This window comes from Cervus canadensis, chromosome 18 (assembly GCF_019320065.1).
Source record: "Cervus canadensis isolate Bull #8, Minnesota chromosome 18, ASM1932006v1, whole genome shotgun sequence".
NCBI lineage: Eukaryota > Metazoa > Chordata > Mammalia > Artiodactyla > Cervidae > Cervus > Cervus canadensis.
The window spans coordinates 45,446,275-45,461,704 of record NC_057403.1 but is presented as its reverse complement, the minus strand read 5'-3'; positions in this window follow the sequence as shown (position 1 = coordinate 45,461,704).

Sequence of the window (15,430 nt, the reverse complement as noted above, 5' to 3'; positions counted from 1 at the left end):
TTGATGGCATTGTCCCCAAACCCCATGTCAGGGATTGCTTGGGGTGGTGCAGATAACAACAAATTACAGTGTCCACAGGGGCCACCATGCCACTACCCAGCTGCAGGCATTGTGCTCATGTGACCAAGGAACCACATAGTATAGCCGGCTACTCCGGTTTTTCATAAGAAGTTGGTAATCTGTATTTTGGGGTCAAATCTTCTAATCAAAAAATACTGACCCATCATTTTAAAGGACAACACAGGATAAACAAAACACATCTATGTGCTGGATCTATGTGATTACTCATCCTCCCTGAGGCCACACTGCCCCACTTTCCTCTGGTGAAATGTAAGCATCTTAGTGCTTGGAGAGAGAGAGACCGAAAAAAGAGTTTCTGCCTCTCTGAGAAGGGAAAGACGGATGGTCTTTCAGTGGAAACAGGAACAGCAGAGAGAAAGGAACACAGTCTTTGAAACAGAGTTATGTTGAAATCTCAGATCTTCCTCTTTGCTCTTGATTTTGGGCACAGAGCAGTCTTCCTTGTTGAGTTGGATTCCCTAGGAAATTGGCCCTGAAACTGTGACTTGTGCGTGGGAGGTATGAGAGGGAGTGCTCTGGGGAGCACTGTGAGGGGGTGGGGGGCGGCAGGTAGGCTGGGCAGAGGATGCGGTGACACCAGCAGCCTGAGTTGACCCCACATGGAGCTCTGGACAGGGAATGGTCCTAGAGAAATGTCCCCAGTTAAGTCAAGGGACCCAGGCCTTTATACTCTTACACTAAGAAGTCATAGATGGGGGGCTACCCTGGAGGAAGGAAAAGTAGTTCCCTTCCAATTGCAGCAAGGGGTAAAAACTCTGTGAGAACTTACAGAAATGGGATGGGGAGGGAAGTGGGGGGAGATTCAAGAGGGAGGGGACATATGTATATCTAATGCTGGTTCATGCTGATGAATGGCAAAACCCATCACAATATTGTAATTATCCAAGATGAGTAGTCAACACCCTCGGCAGCAAGGGGAATGAATTACCTTGATCTTGAAAAGAGGCGGTTCTTGGTGAAACATCTCAGCATCTGTTTCTATCTCCAAGCCTCAGTTCCCTGCTTGATGTGACAGGAATAAATATCCATACTCTCCTTGGACATTATACAGGTAAGAAAATGTACCATAGGCAAAGTGACCAGCACAGGACTGGGCACATAGCCAGCACTTTATAAAATATCAGCAATAACTACGAACACAGAGTCCTTTAAATTCAAGGATCAGGAACAGTATGAACAAAGGCTTTGAGAAGAGACAAGAATGACAAGTTTAGGATAAGAGAAGCAGAGAGTTAGAGGTGGTGGGTCTAATGTGATTGACCCATGGTGATACAGTGCGGATTAAATGGTTTGAGGCAAGGTGATAGAGATTTCAAATTTAACCAAAAGAACCAGGACTTGTGCAGTAGGCATCGAGGGTTAGATATGACTATACCTGTGTTTGCAGCTTGAGACTGTCTTCCTCATGTGGCAGAAGATGACCAATGGGCAACTGGCTGTCCTATCTCTATACTTAATGAGGCAAGTGGCTTGGGGTGGACAGAAAGAAAGACTTATTTCAAATGGAAAACAGGAAGATTGTGGTGCTGCTTCCTAGGATGAGACATTGGTTACCCTAGATCTATAGATTGACTTGGAATCTGCTTTTTTATTCAGCGAGGTAGAGAAGTAACTTGAAACTTTGATGATTTGGTTGGGATATGCCTGGCTGTTTGGAGGAGATCGCTTTACTCCATCATGTCTCCAGAAGGACGTGCATGTCTAGGACACAGAGTTGCTGTCGGCAGCAAAATACATGGAGTTCTGGGGAGAAGCTCAGAGCAGCCTGTTCTGTGAAAAGTTCTGGGAGCATCACATTTTGGGAAGAAGTCAGCTCAGAGTGAGACTGGGCATCCACCTCCATCTTATAGCCAGCAAATAAAGGTGTGTTTTACGGTTCCCACCCTAGGCTGTTCAGAGCCAATGAGATGGGCCATATCCCATTTATCAGTGGCCACAGGTATTTCCTGGCAGAGAGCTCAGGTCCCAGTTATACATGAGCAGGAGCTTACACACAGAACTCATTTATATACAGTTGATGAGACCTTGGAATCGCTCAACTGCAGCAATTTCTTCTTTTCCTTTATGTACCTCTTTTAAAATGTCACTTTTGATCTTGGATTGAAAAATGATTGGCTTGGAAGAGCTGATCTGCTTGATTCCTAAAGTACATTTTTAAAATATTGAGGGTATATAACTGTTGAAAATGTTCCTTCTGCAAAACCCAAGGAGTGCACTTTCTGCCAATCTCCACTCCCTTAGAGCAGCCCCTTCCTCTCATAATGAAGAAACCATTTTTTACAATGTTCATTATGAAATAAGGAATGGCTTGAATTATCTCACTCTGCAGGGACTTCCATTTCTCTGGAATATTCCACCTAATTAGCTGCCTCTACTGGTCAAGACTCAAGAAGATCGCCAGGGGCAATCTTGATACATTAAAAAAGTGCTTATAGCTCTTCTAACAAAATCCTGAGTGAATATTTGGAATACGTCATATGTTTGTTGTTTAGTTGCTCAGTTGTGTCTGATTCTTTGCGACCCATGGACTGTAGCCTGCCAGGCTCCTCTGTCCATGAGATTTCCCAAGCAAGAATACTGGAATAGGTTGCCATTTCCTTCTCCAGGAGATCTTCCTGATGCAAGGATTGAACCCTCATCTCCTGCATTGGCAAGCAGATTCTTTGCCACTGAGCTACCCCTTCATAGGGCTTCCCACATGGCACTAATGGTAAAGAACTTGCCTGCCAATGCAGGAAATGTAAGAGGTGTGGGATCGATCCCTGGGTCGGGAAGATCCCCTGGAGTAGGAAGTGACAACTCACTCCAGTTTACTTGCCTGGGAGAATCCCATGGACAGAGGAGTGTGGCAGGCTACAGCCCATGGGGTCGCAAAGAGTCGGACATGACTGAAGAGACTTATCACAGCACACCACGCACCACCTCGTATATTTACCTCAGCAAATAAAGAAAATGTGGATGAGTAGATTTACTTGAACAAATAAAGAAAATGTTGAAGATGAACTTTCCAAACTTATTACCTGCAAATTGCTAGGCTAATATTTCAAATTAATACAGATGCACATGGAAATTTAACCAAGATGTTTCAGTGTGAAATATTCCCTGTTACCTGTCTGATTTGTGTGTGTATGTGTGGGTTTGAAGTGAACACACTGATGTTTGTGCTGTCTCATAGTCCAGTAAACACAATCCTGAGTATCTCTGGTTATCCCAAGTGTGCAGATTCAAATGTGGGACAGGAAATTGAGCCTCAGGGAACAGAGCTGTTGCTTTGACAAGCATTAGCCAGCTTGCCAGGGACACAGGAGCAAATATTCCCACCCGCTTCCCCGGATAGCCTGGAAAGATAACGGTCGCATCAGGTAGTTACTTAAGTGGAACAGTTGGTGTAGGGTTACTGGCGTCTTTTCCTTTTAGTGCCCAAGGGCAAAGAGCATTGTTAATGATGCTTACACCGGAAAACAGGTTAAGAGGGTTGACACCAAACTCTTGGCGGTATTATAGTTTAACACTCAGTGTCCTCTGACTCAATGTGGAGTTGCCACTTCACGCTTTGTAGCTTCTCAGAAAACTGAAATTTAGACATCTGTAGGCGGGAGGAGTGGAATTGATGAATCATCTGTAGGAAAAAAAAAAAAAAAAAGATGAAATACATCTTTGTTTCTTTGAACTCAATAATACCCAGTGCCTGAAATGTGAATGTCTTAATTACAGAGATTTCAAAGCAAAACCATAGCCTGCAGAAGGCAAGTGTGTTTTTACTGAGCGTATTAACAATACCTTGAGAGTAGGTGCTACCATATTCTGAACACAAAGGATGTTTATGGAATTCAGTGACAGCAATTCTTGAAAACCCGAATTGTAACAGGCCGTAAAAAGTCTCACAGGACGTGACTCCTATGATCACATATAACAGATCATTCTTTGCTTATCCACCCTTTATCAAGCAAATTCTATTTCCCCATGGGAGCCAAAACACAGCCTCCAAAAAATACGAAACACATTTACTGAAATGCATGTTTAATTTTAGACAGAAATAAGGAGAACCTTGAGTCTTGTTCTTTTCTACAATGAAGCTCATGCATGCATGCCATCTCCAGGCAAGAACACTGGAGTGGGTTGCCATTTCCTCCTCCGGGGGATCTTTCTGACCCAGGGATTGAACCCGTGTCTCTGATGTCTCTTACATTGGCAGGCAGGTTCTTTACCACTAGTGCCATCTGGGAAGCCCAACTGAGCTTGTATGTTGTTTTATATGTGGTATGATGGGTAAGATAATGGGTTTTGGAATAAAAGTTCTCTCCTTTCATTTATGTGATCCTGGCATAGTCATGATGCCCCTTAAGACCTGTCTCCTTGGCAAAATGGGTAATGCTTTGTTATCTTAAAGAATAAATAATACCCAAAAAGCTGCTCGCAGTCTAGTGCCTAGCATATAGTAAGTTCTCATAAAATTTTGACATTCTGAATATTATTATTTTTCAGGTCTACAGGGCATCTTCTAACAGAAGGAGAGTAAAAAAAATTTTTTTTTTCCATTTGCTTACAGTCCTCTGCAGAAGAATTTGAAAGCTGTCTGGAACCTTTAAGAGCATCTGGGCCAATTCATCTTTTTACACCACCCACAAAAGACCCTAAAAAACTAAGGGCCAGAGAACTAGGTTCAAAGTCCTGATATTCAAGGCAATAATCTTTCCCCACATTCCTGACAGGTTTAAGTATGGGATACATAAATGTTGTCAGAAAGTGGGGAAGTTGAGCCTTGGTCGTTTCAGCTAACAGGGATGAGTGTCAATACTGAGTGTTGTACTAAAATCGTTAGATGGGTCACTGCTTTAAAAGTTGTTTGTTTAGGCTTCTCTGGTGATCCAGTGGTTAAGAATCTGCTGATCCCTGGTTCAGAAAGATCCCACAAGGCACAGAGCAACTAAGCCCGTGCACCAGGACTACTGAGCCCTCACTCTAGAGGCCTCGAACCTCAACTACTGAAGCCTCTGCACCGAGAGCCTGTGCTCCACAAGAGAAGCCACCAGATGAGAAGCCCATGCAGTGCACCTAGAGTGTAGCCCCGTGTGCAGCACCGAAGACCTGGCAGAGCCAAAAAAAAAAAAGAAAAAACGAAAGAAAAAGTTTATGCACTGAGTTCAGATTATGTATGAGCTTTTCGGTATGTGTGTCTGACTGTACCTCAATGGGTGTAATTCAAGCAGGATATAAACGCTGACAGAGCGGCAGTCCTTTGTCTGGATATCAGACAATTTTCTTGTTTTAAAAGCAGTGGTAGTAGTGTTAGTTGCTCAGTCGTGTCCGACTCTTAGTGACCCTACAGACTCTAGCCCGCTAGGCTCCTCTGTCCATGGGATTCTCCAGAGAAGAATACTGCAGTGGGTTGTCATGTCCTCCTCCAGAGGATCTTCCTGACCCAGGGATCAAACCCAGGTCTCCTGCATTGCAGGAAGATCCCTTTTACCATCTGAGTCTGGCCCCAGATTTTTTTAGACTGACGCTTATGGGTGAAGATAGACTCTCATTAAGAAGCTCATGACAAGATACCACGAGATATATTTTAAATAAAAATACATTTTCCATGGAGTTTGTTTGTCAAATCTGCTAGCTCTGACCATACAAACCAAGGAATTAAAAATATATATTTGTAAGCAATATGGGTAGATGTTTCTAAATATGGCATTTCTCCCAAAGAGTAGATCCAGAGAACAGAACTGAAACACTGGACATCAGACAAGTTCGCTAAAGATAGTAAACACCAAGACAAGGGGAATAATGAGGTCTGAAGCTTTCTTGAATTTGGAAGATTTAACTGAGGCAGGGCTGATCTAACTGTTGGCATGAACTTGTTCACCTCTATGTTAGTTTGCAAGAACATAAAGCATTTTTGTTTTTGTTTTAGTCACTAAGTTGTGTCTAATCTTTTGTGATCCCTTTGACTATAGCCCATCAGGATCCTTTGTCCATGGAATTTTCCAGGCAGGTATAGAGTGGGTTGCCATTTTCTTCTTCAGGGGATCTTCCTGACCCAAGGATCAAACCGGGATCTCTTATGTTTCCTGCAGTGACAGGAGGCTTCTTTACCACTGAGTCATCTGGGGAAGCCCCAAACATGTTTAGAGAGCCTCATTAGAGTTGTCACAAATAGCCACATCCCATCTTTAGGAATCCAGAAACAGCATCATGAGCGAATCAAGGCCACCTCTAAAGTCGCATTATATCTATTTAAGACACATAATTCAAAAGGTCACGTGTATCCCAGTGTTTATTGCAGTACTGTTTACAAAGGCCAGGAGATGGAAACAATTCAAGTGTCATCGACAGATGAATGGATAATGAAGATGTGGTACATATATACAGTGGAATATTACTCAGTCATAAAAAGGAAGGAAATTGGGTCATTTGTAGAGACATAGATGGCCTGTCATACAGAGTGAAGTAAGTCAGAAAGAGAAAAACAAATATTGTACATTAATGCATATATGTGGAATCTAGAAAAATGGTACAGAAGAAAAATAGTCCATTTCCGGAATAGGAATAGAGATGCAGATGTAGAGAATGGATGTGCGGACATGTGCCAGTTGGGGGAGGGGGATGATGAGGGGATGGTGGGATAAATTGGAAGATTAATTTCACCATAAATACACTGTGCATGCGTGCATGCTCAGTTACTTCCATCATGTCTGACTCTTTGCGACCCCATGAACCATAGCCTGCCAGACTCCTCTGTCCATGGGATTCTCCAGGCAAGAATACTGGAGTGGGTTGCCATGCCTTCCTTCAGGGTATCTTCTCGGCCCAGGGATCAAACCTGAGTCATCTGCATTACCTGCATTGCAGACAGAGCCTTTGCCCACGAGTCACCTGCAAAGCCCCATGAATACACTACTGTGTGTAAAATAGATCGCTAGTGGGAAGTAGTGGTATAGCACAGGGAACTCAGCTCGGTGCTCGTGATGACCTACATAGGTGGGATTGGGGGGCATGGCCAAGAGGGAGGTGATAATGTGTACATAGGGCTGACTCACTTTGTTGTACAGGAGAAACTAATCCAACATTGTAAAGTAATTATACTACAAAAAAAGAGAAGCAATTAGCTGCAAGTAAAAATCCCTAGCCATCAAACACTTTAATATCTCAAGAAATTTGTAGATAAACTCTCCAGAGCTGGTTCAGCAGCTAAACCATGTCAGATCACTGGGTAGGCCTCTATGGAATTCTCTTGAACTTTCTCTTATGGTCTTAAGATGGCTACCATGACTCAGTCATCATGGTTGAGTAAGGCAGACTCAAAAGACTGTTTCCTTGTAAGCACCTGTCTTTTTGTCTTAGAAGAAATGTTTTCCCCTGAAAATCTTCTCCTGAAAAGAGAAGTCTTTCCCCTCAGAAGACTTCTCCTTATATGGGTCCACTTCCAGCTTCAAGGAAGGCTGTGAAAAAGAGTTATTTGCCAAGAAGAAATGGGATGGCCATAAGGAGATGGAGCAATCATATTTCTTTCCATAGAGCTGGACTCCAAACAAAATCAGGGTGATGTCAAGAAAGTGAAGATGGGCTCTTGGGTAGGAGCCGCCATATTTGTCTTCTTAGTCTCCTCTTGCAGCCTTGGGTCAAGGTGTCAGAGAGGCTTAAAAGCAGAGGCAGGAAAACATATTCTTGAAAGTTAACTGCCCATGATGACAGGTGATTCCAAACTAACTAAAATAACAAATTTTCTCCTGTAAGACAAACACTATCCGGCTAGTTTTTCAGTCCTCCTTCATTTACAGTGTTTCAGAGGCTGTGTTGAGTTTCGGGACCTCCTTGCTGTAAATCACACTGGTGAGCAGTCCTAGTAATGACCACCTTGGAAGTTAATCTATGACTTACCATCCAATATGCTTTCCTCTGCACGGCACTGCACCAAAGCCTACATAATGGACATGGTTTGGGGGAGAGGACTGAGCTACTAATGATTCTGTGAGTTTGGCAAAAGCTGAATTTCTCCCAAAGGCTTGAGGATTGGTTTCAGAGTAGGATAGTTTCCAGTGACTGTACTTAATTACTTTTCTCTTTATTTTACTGATATCAATCTTAATCATTACATTAATTATTAATATTACTTATTTAAAATTAGATAATGGTGGGAAAGAAAACTAAAACAAAAATCACTCAGAGATAACTACTCTTAATATTTTAACGTTTTTATCCATTTCACATCATTGTCATCTAAGTCACTTCAGTCATGCTTGATTCTTTGCGACCCTATGAACTATAGCCCACCAAGCTCCTCTGTCCATGGGATTCTCTAGGCAAGAATACTGAAGTGGGCTGCCAAGCTCTCCTCCTGGGGATCTTCCTGGCCCAGGGGTGGAACACGTGTCTCATGTCTCCTGCATTGGCAGGCAGGTTCTTTATCACTAGTGCCACCTGGGAAGCTTTCACATTTAAGCACTTATGTTTCCATATGAATGTATTTAAAATTGGGACCAAGTTGATAGCTCAGCTGGTAAAGAATCCACCTGTAATGCAAGAGACCCTGGTTCAATTCCTGGGTCAGGAAGATCCCCTGGAGAAGGGATTGCCTACCCACTCTAGTATTCTTGCCTGGAGAATCCTCATAGACAGAGGAGGCTGGCAAGCTGCAGTCCAGGGGATCGCAAATAGTCAGGCAAGACTGAGCACAGCACACACATCTTATATTTTTATTTCTGAATTAATGTTGGACATCCTATTATGATAATTATCTCAGTTTGACAAAATGTTCCTAGACAGCTTGATATTTAATGGGTGCTTAAAATTCTATTTTTAAAATATTACTGAATTAAACATTTTCCTTTCTTATTTTGCAGTGTTTTGGTGCTTTTCTAAGTTTCATTTTATAATAAGTTACACTGTAAGAATATCTTTACACACAAATTTTTAATTATAAATTTTATTATTTCTTTAGGATAATCCATTGTGGTAGAATTACTAGGTTAAAAGATGATTTTTTTTTTATTTAAAGCAGAATATAAATATCACAAATTTCCTTCTTTTAAATTGACATTATGATTTATATATATGATTATATATCTATATATGTCAGATATAGAACACCGTCATAAACACTTTAGCATCTCAGTACTGATTACATATTACAAATTGCTTTCCAGGAAGTTTGCTCCAATTCACACTTTTTCCATCAGAATATGCCATCATTATTCTCATTAAATGCTTGCCAGCATTGACTCGTGAGGTAATAGCTTAAGATTACCTGTCAATTTAGTGAGCAAAAAATTATTTTATGTTGCTTGCCACTGTCTTTCTTAGCTATTTGTAAGTCTAGTGTGAATTGTCTTTTCTTACCCTTTGCCATTAAAACTTGGCATGTTGGTGGCATCACAATTTTGCAAGAGTTCTTTAAATTGAGATTGTTAACTCTTTGCCTCATGTTTATTTAAATACCCATTTTCAGTTTGTCATTTGCCTTTTAATTTTGTTTGCATTGCCTACTGACAAAAAGTTTAATATATTCTCAGATGTATTTAGTCTTTTCTTTCATGTCTTTAATTCCTTCTATTGCTTTTATGCTCAGGAAGTCCTTGTTCATCTTGAAATAATTTAAGTAATCACCTACATTTTTCTTTCAGAGGAGAAAATTATTTAAATGATCTCAAGATCAGTTTTTGAAATAAATGTTTTGTTTCCCATTCAACCCTTTCATCCATGTGTAAATTATTTTAGTAATGGTGTGAAGAGTGGTACTGATGCCCCATGCGGCTGCCTTTATATAAACTAAGGTCTGTTTCAGGGTTTTCTCTTTTGTTCTTCTGAAACTGGCCATTGTAATTATTTTAGGTTTGTAACATATTTCAATATTTGGTAGGGCAAGTTTTTCTCATTGGTGTTTTTCCCATATTTTCCTCCACAGGTCTTGCCTGTTCATTCTTCTAGATGAAAAGATGAAAACCATTATCAGTTTTCTCCCCAAAACCCTGGTTGGCAATGAGCCTATACAAATATTATCTTCTTAGTGAGAAGCAGCATTCATCTAGTTTTATATGCCAAAACCCAGTTTGGCCAAGACAGCACTCACAAAATGCTCCATGGTATCCTCCGTTCCAGCCTCTTATGCAATAGGCTGAGCACTAGGTGACTACTTCTGGCCAATGGACTGTAAGCAAAAATGACCAAAAGTATTTCTAAGACAAGAAAGTTATAACTTGGAGTCCCTCTCTCTTTCCCTTTTGCTGAGTCTTGGAAGCCATATGTTGACATGGCAGCATGATGCCTTAGAGAAACCCTGAATCCTAGGGTCAGTCTTAACCCACAGCAGGCCTTGCCTGAATAAGAAATACACAAAGTTTATTGTTGTGTATCAGACCCCCTGGTGTCCATCTGTCTTCCTATTACACTGAAGTACCATCTTGGATTCCTTCTCTCATTCAGACCCTATATCTATTCCATCATCAAGTCCTGAGCATCAGCCTTTGTTATTTACTCTAACTTCAGTAATTCTCACCACTTTCATTGTCAAAACCAAGATGAGTGGGCTTGAAAGCAAAGAGTTTTTCACTGCAGGATTACATGAAAGTTTTCCCAGGTGTACATAAAAGAAAGAGTCCAAAGCAATTGATTTCCCTGTTCTCTTTCTCCAAACAGATCTGCTTGACAAGGATGCTGAGATTATTTACAGTCTTGGTACCCCTCCTCTCAAAACTTTCCTTCCACAGCGGAAAGCTTACTCAACACCCATTTCTGAGCTTACTGTGACACCTCCCCTTGGGAGTGGAAAATCCCTTAGGTTCTTTGGTGAAAGGAACGAAAGGAATGCATCCAGGGACTGGGAACCATCCTTGATGAAGTCAGATTGTCTCCAATTCTTGGTGCTCAACAAAATGAAGAAAGAACTAACTGAGCTGATAGATCATTGAAGCATGTTTTTTTTTTTTTTTTGAAGCATGTTTTGAAGACCGATCAGCTTATCATATTTTGGTGTGTAACTCAGAATGAGTTCAAACCAGTGACAGATTTGCTACAATAAAACTCTTTTCATTTCTATTTACATATCTTTGTGAATACTTTTCTTAGCACTCATATCAATAAAAATAAGAATTGAGATAGAATTGATGTTGAACTCTGTCTTGTTCTAGCAGCAAGTAAAAACCATTCAAGGGGGAAAAAAAACACCCCATTAACCACCAGAAGAGATGTCTTTTTAATAAACTTTAGTTTTTTATGTCTAATCATTATTCAATAGCATTTGAAATGTGTTTATAGTGTTGTAATCAATTGGGTGTTAGTAATTAACAGTTGATGGTATTATAATCAATTATGTAATATATTTATGTTATTGTAATCAATTGTGTATTATTATAATTAATTGTGCATTAGAATTTCTAATAATTCAATCAGAAAAATTACTAGTTAGAGGTTTTATGACTATAGGAATTGTTATGACTATAGGAATTGAAAAAAATAAATCCCAATTTTCACATGCATTTTTGATGTAGAGAGTATGCTAGGATAATCAATAGAAGAATTTCAAATATCAAAATATATTACATCAGGATTAAATTGCAGGGAAATGTAATGGAAATCAGAATAAAATATGACTTAAAAAATAAAGATAGAATAAAATATTTGTCATAGAAAAGCTTGTTAATGTGCTTTTAAAACTAATGCACACAGTAAACGGTGTTTAAATTTTGGAATTTAGTTTCAACTGAATATCTTGAAAAGAGTAATATATTTAAAGTTTTATTTTAAATGGTCAGCATTTATAATGAGCAGAAATTACCTTTTTGGTAACTATTTACTACTTAGGTTGAAAAATTTCAGATGTCCACTTAAAAATGTGGGGCTGTATTCATAATTTTTCAAAACCTTATTAAAGTGAACAAGAGAAAAATGTTTGAAGACTACCGCCCTCTAAGAAACAGATGCACCTATTTCCAGGGCAGGAATAGAGAGACAGATGTACAGAGCAGACTTGTGGACACAGTGGGGGAAGCAGAGGGTGGGGCTAACTGAAAAAGTAGCATTGTCATACATGCACCACCATGGATAAAACAGAGAGCTGGTGGGAAGCTGCTGTGTGCCACAAGCAGCTCAGTTAAGTGCTCTGTGATGACCTAGAGGGGTGGAATGGGGGTGGAGCAGAGCGGGGCTCAAGAGCGAGGGATATATGTACACATGTAGCTGATGCACTTCATTGTGCAGCAGAAATTAGCACAACATTATAAAGCAATTATACCCCAATGGGAAAGAAAGCAACAGCTCTTGTCTGTTACATGTGTTTCTACAATGGCCCCTCGTGGTTCCCTTTGCTTCTGTGCTCACCCTTCCCATTCCCAGTTCTTCCTTTTCCAACTTTCAATGCTCTGCTCAGCTCCCAGAGTGGTTTCTTTTTTTTTTTTTTTCCTTAAAGCTGAATCAGATGATGTTACTCCTCCACTTGCAAACTCTCCAATGTCTTCCCATCAAATACAGACTTCTCATGGTCTACACAACCCTTGGTAGGTTGGCATCTCTTATCTTTGACTCCCTTCTCCTTATTCACTTGGCTCCAGGCATTTTGGACTATCTGGTCCTGGTACAGGCCAAGCTCTTTTTGGTCTCTGCCTATGAACTTGCTTTTCCATCAACTTCAAGGCCTGTTCCCTTCCATCACTTAGCTGACACTCAGAAAGATTGTCTCTAATAATTTTATTACTTCTAATACAGTCATAACTGTAGCAACCTGCTTTTGCAGGAGTGAAATCTGACAGCAGAGCCCTGGGCCCAGGCCACACTGTGTATCTTTCACTTTCTGCTTCAGGCCTGACAGCAGGAACCCACTTGGCATGCACATGAGTGCAACACTTATTCCTCAGCGTGATCTTTGGCCTGTGGGGGCTAGGGGCACCAATCCCCTCCTCAGTCTCTCACCAGAGAAGGCTGAGGAAGATTCTAGAAGCTCCTCAGAGGCTCCTAGGGGATCAAGTCCACATCCTCATATCAGCATTCCTTATTTTTCTGTGTTGTTCTTTCCAATCCCCTGCCGAGGTTCTCTGAACTCAGGTCCCACGATAAATTAGCTGTGCACAAGACCTGTCTCAGGCTCCTCTTTCTTGGATGAGCCTAAGGCATTCAACAAATGTTGACTAATTGATAGATCTGTATATGGAAGTGAGGGCTTGCCATTTGCTGCAATAGAGTCATTCACAGGCGCCCCCTAATTCTGGTGTGTGATGGTGTCATGATTAAACACTTCAGGAAGATGTGTGGATTATAGTTCCAAATTACAAACAGAAAAACAGGCCTTCTGAAATTGTTCCACAGGATGGAATGTCAGCTTTTTCAGCAGAATGCCCTTCTCCTGCCATTTAGCTCCATCAATTCAGGAGTTGATTTCTCACTTTCTTAACCAACTAAATCCTCCCATTCCTTCAAAACATCCTTTACTGGTGGAAAATCCACCAGGCCAGCAATAGAAACTAAGTATCACCTCCAGCATCAGTTCCAATAGGTTGCTCATGGCAGCCTGGAGACCCGGGTGGAGAGACTCCGGGCTGTGTGTGGACTCAGGGAAAAGTGGTCTGACTGCTTAGCCACGTCAGGTCAACAAGGACTTGGGAGAGGGGGTGGTGATAGTTCTGTCGCATAATTGCCCTCCATACACAAGGCTGTCTGCTGAATTCCTTGTCTTTCATGCTCCTTATAAACACTCTCCTTGAAAGCAGAGTTTAAGATTATTTTTATCAAATCATGTATTTTGAGTTCACTAAGGACAACTTTAGACCTACTCTGTCCTAGCATTTTGCCTTTTACCACTATCATTTCAACATCTCCCTGCCCCCTAGCTCTCTCTTCCCATCTGAACCAGGTTTTTTTTTTTTTTTTTTTTGTCATCCTCCAAAACAGCCTGCTGAGCTTAAAGAATTACAGTATTTGGTTCAAATAACCCAGGAAGACGCCACATGCATTTATGTGTTATGAAAACAGAGGCTCCTAGAATAGCATGTTTAGAAATTAGAGATGGCAGACATCTACAGGTCATTGGTGGTCCGGTACAGTTTGGTTCAATGCCTGGTACTTTTATAGAATTTCTTTTAATATTTCCTATTTTACTATTTCAGTCACACCTATTAGAAAACTCCATTCACATCTTCTATGCAGACATATTTGGAAGGTCATGGCCTCATTTGAGCTTATGTCAGTTCCTTGTCTTTGACTTTAGTTCTCAGAACATTTTCAAGAGCATTGCCAAGTTACTCCTTTTGGACAACAACGAAAATAACACTTTAATGTGTTATTTAAAGTATTTAATGTGAATACTTACCCAGAAGGTGGTTCACCGAAGCAGTTTACAACACACCAAAAAGTTGGAAACCATCTGAACGTTTAAAAACAAAGGCGTGATTAAATAAGCTTTTGTACATCCATGACATACAATACTAAGCTGCCATTAAGAATGATGTAGATGCAAATTTATCAATTGCAAGTAATGACCACAATAAAGACTCAAAAGTGACAAAAGGATATTATGAAATGGTATGTCTTCTCAGTCCTGATTTTTGTAAGAAATGGTTGCTGAATGCTGAGATTATGAATGTCTTTGACTTTTCTTTTTCTATTATCTACACTTTCTAATTTGTTTACACTGAACATGTAGTGTCTTGTTATAAACAGGAAAAAAAAAATCATTTTAACAAGAATAAAGAAAAAAAACCTTAGTCATTTTTTTTCCCTTAATTTTAATGCTTGGTTAAGAGTGGTCAAACTCCCTGAGCTCATTCAAAGACAGCCACTGAAATAGGAACTTTACAAATCAGTATTTACCTTCCTGCTCACCAGTGTGTGCTAACTGATAACCCCACTGAAGAATTTTCTGGCGTTGAATTGCCAAAGCCCCAGTAGGGGTCTTGCCTGCTTCAGTAAAAGAGTCTTCTAGTTTTGTTAATTCTAGTTACATATTCTGTGTTCTGACTCTTTCAATCTCTGGCAGGTTTGTGCCCCATTTAAGCAACTGATATCCAGGTGCAGGCCAGGTAAATACCTGTCCCCAAAGCTCTGCAAAGGCAGGGCTGCGGTCCTCAGGCTGCTGGCAAACCCAATCCCTCACTTCGTGGACAGAGGAGAAAGCTTCCCCTCTGAGGTTACCCCATGGGATTGAAAGATCTCTCCTGTGTTCCCCTAAGCTTTTGTTTATATCCCTTCAAACAAAGGCTCAGAAAGCCACCCTGGCAGAAAGGAGTGTCCAGTCATGAGCATTTCTCCAGGACTGCTGTGCTGAGTGTAATGTAATTCTTTCCCCTGGCCCTCACACCCTCTTTCTAAAAACCCGACTGATTACAAGTGTTGTTAAAAGTTACTGAACTAGAAAAACAAACCACACCGT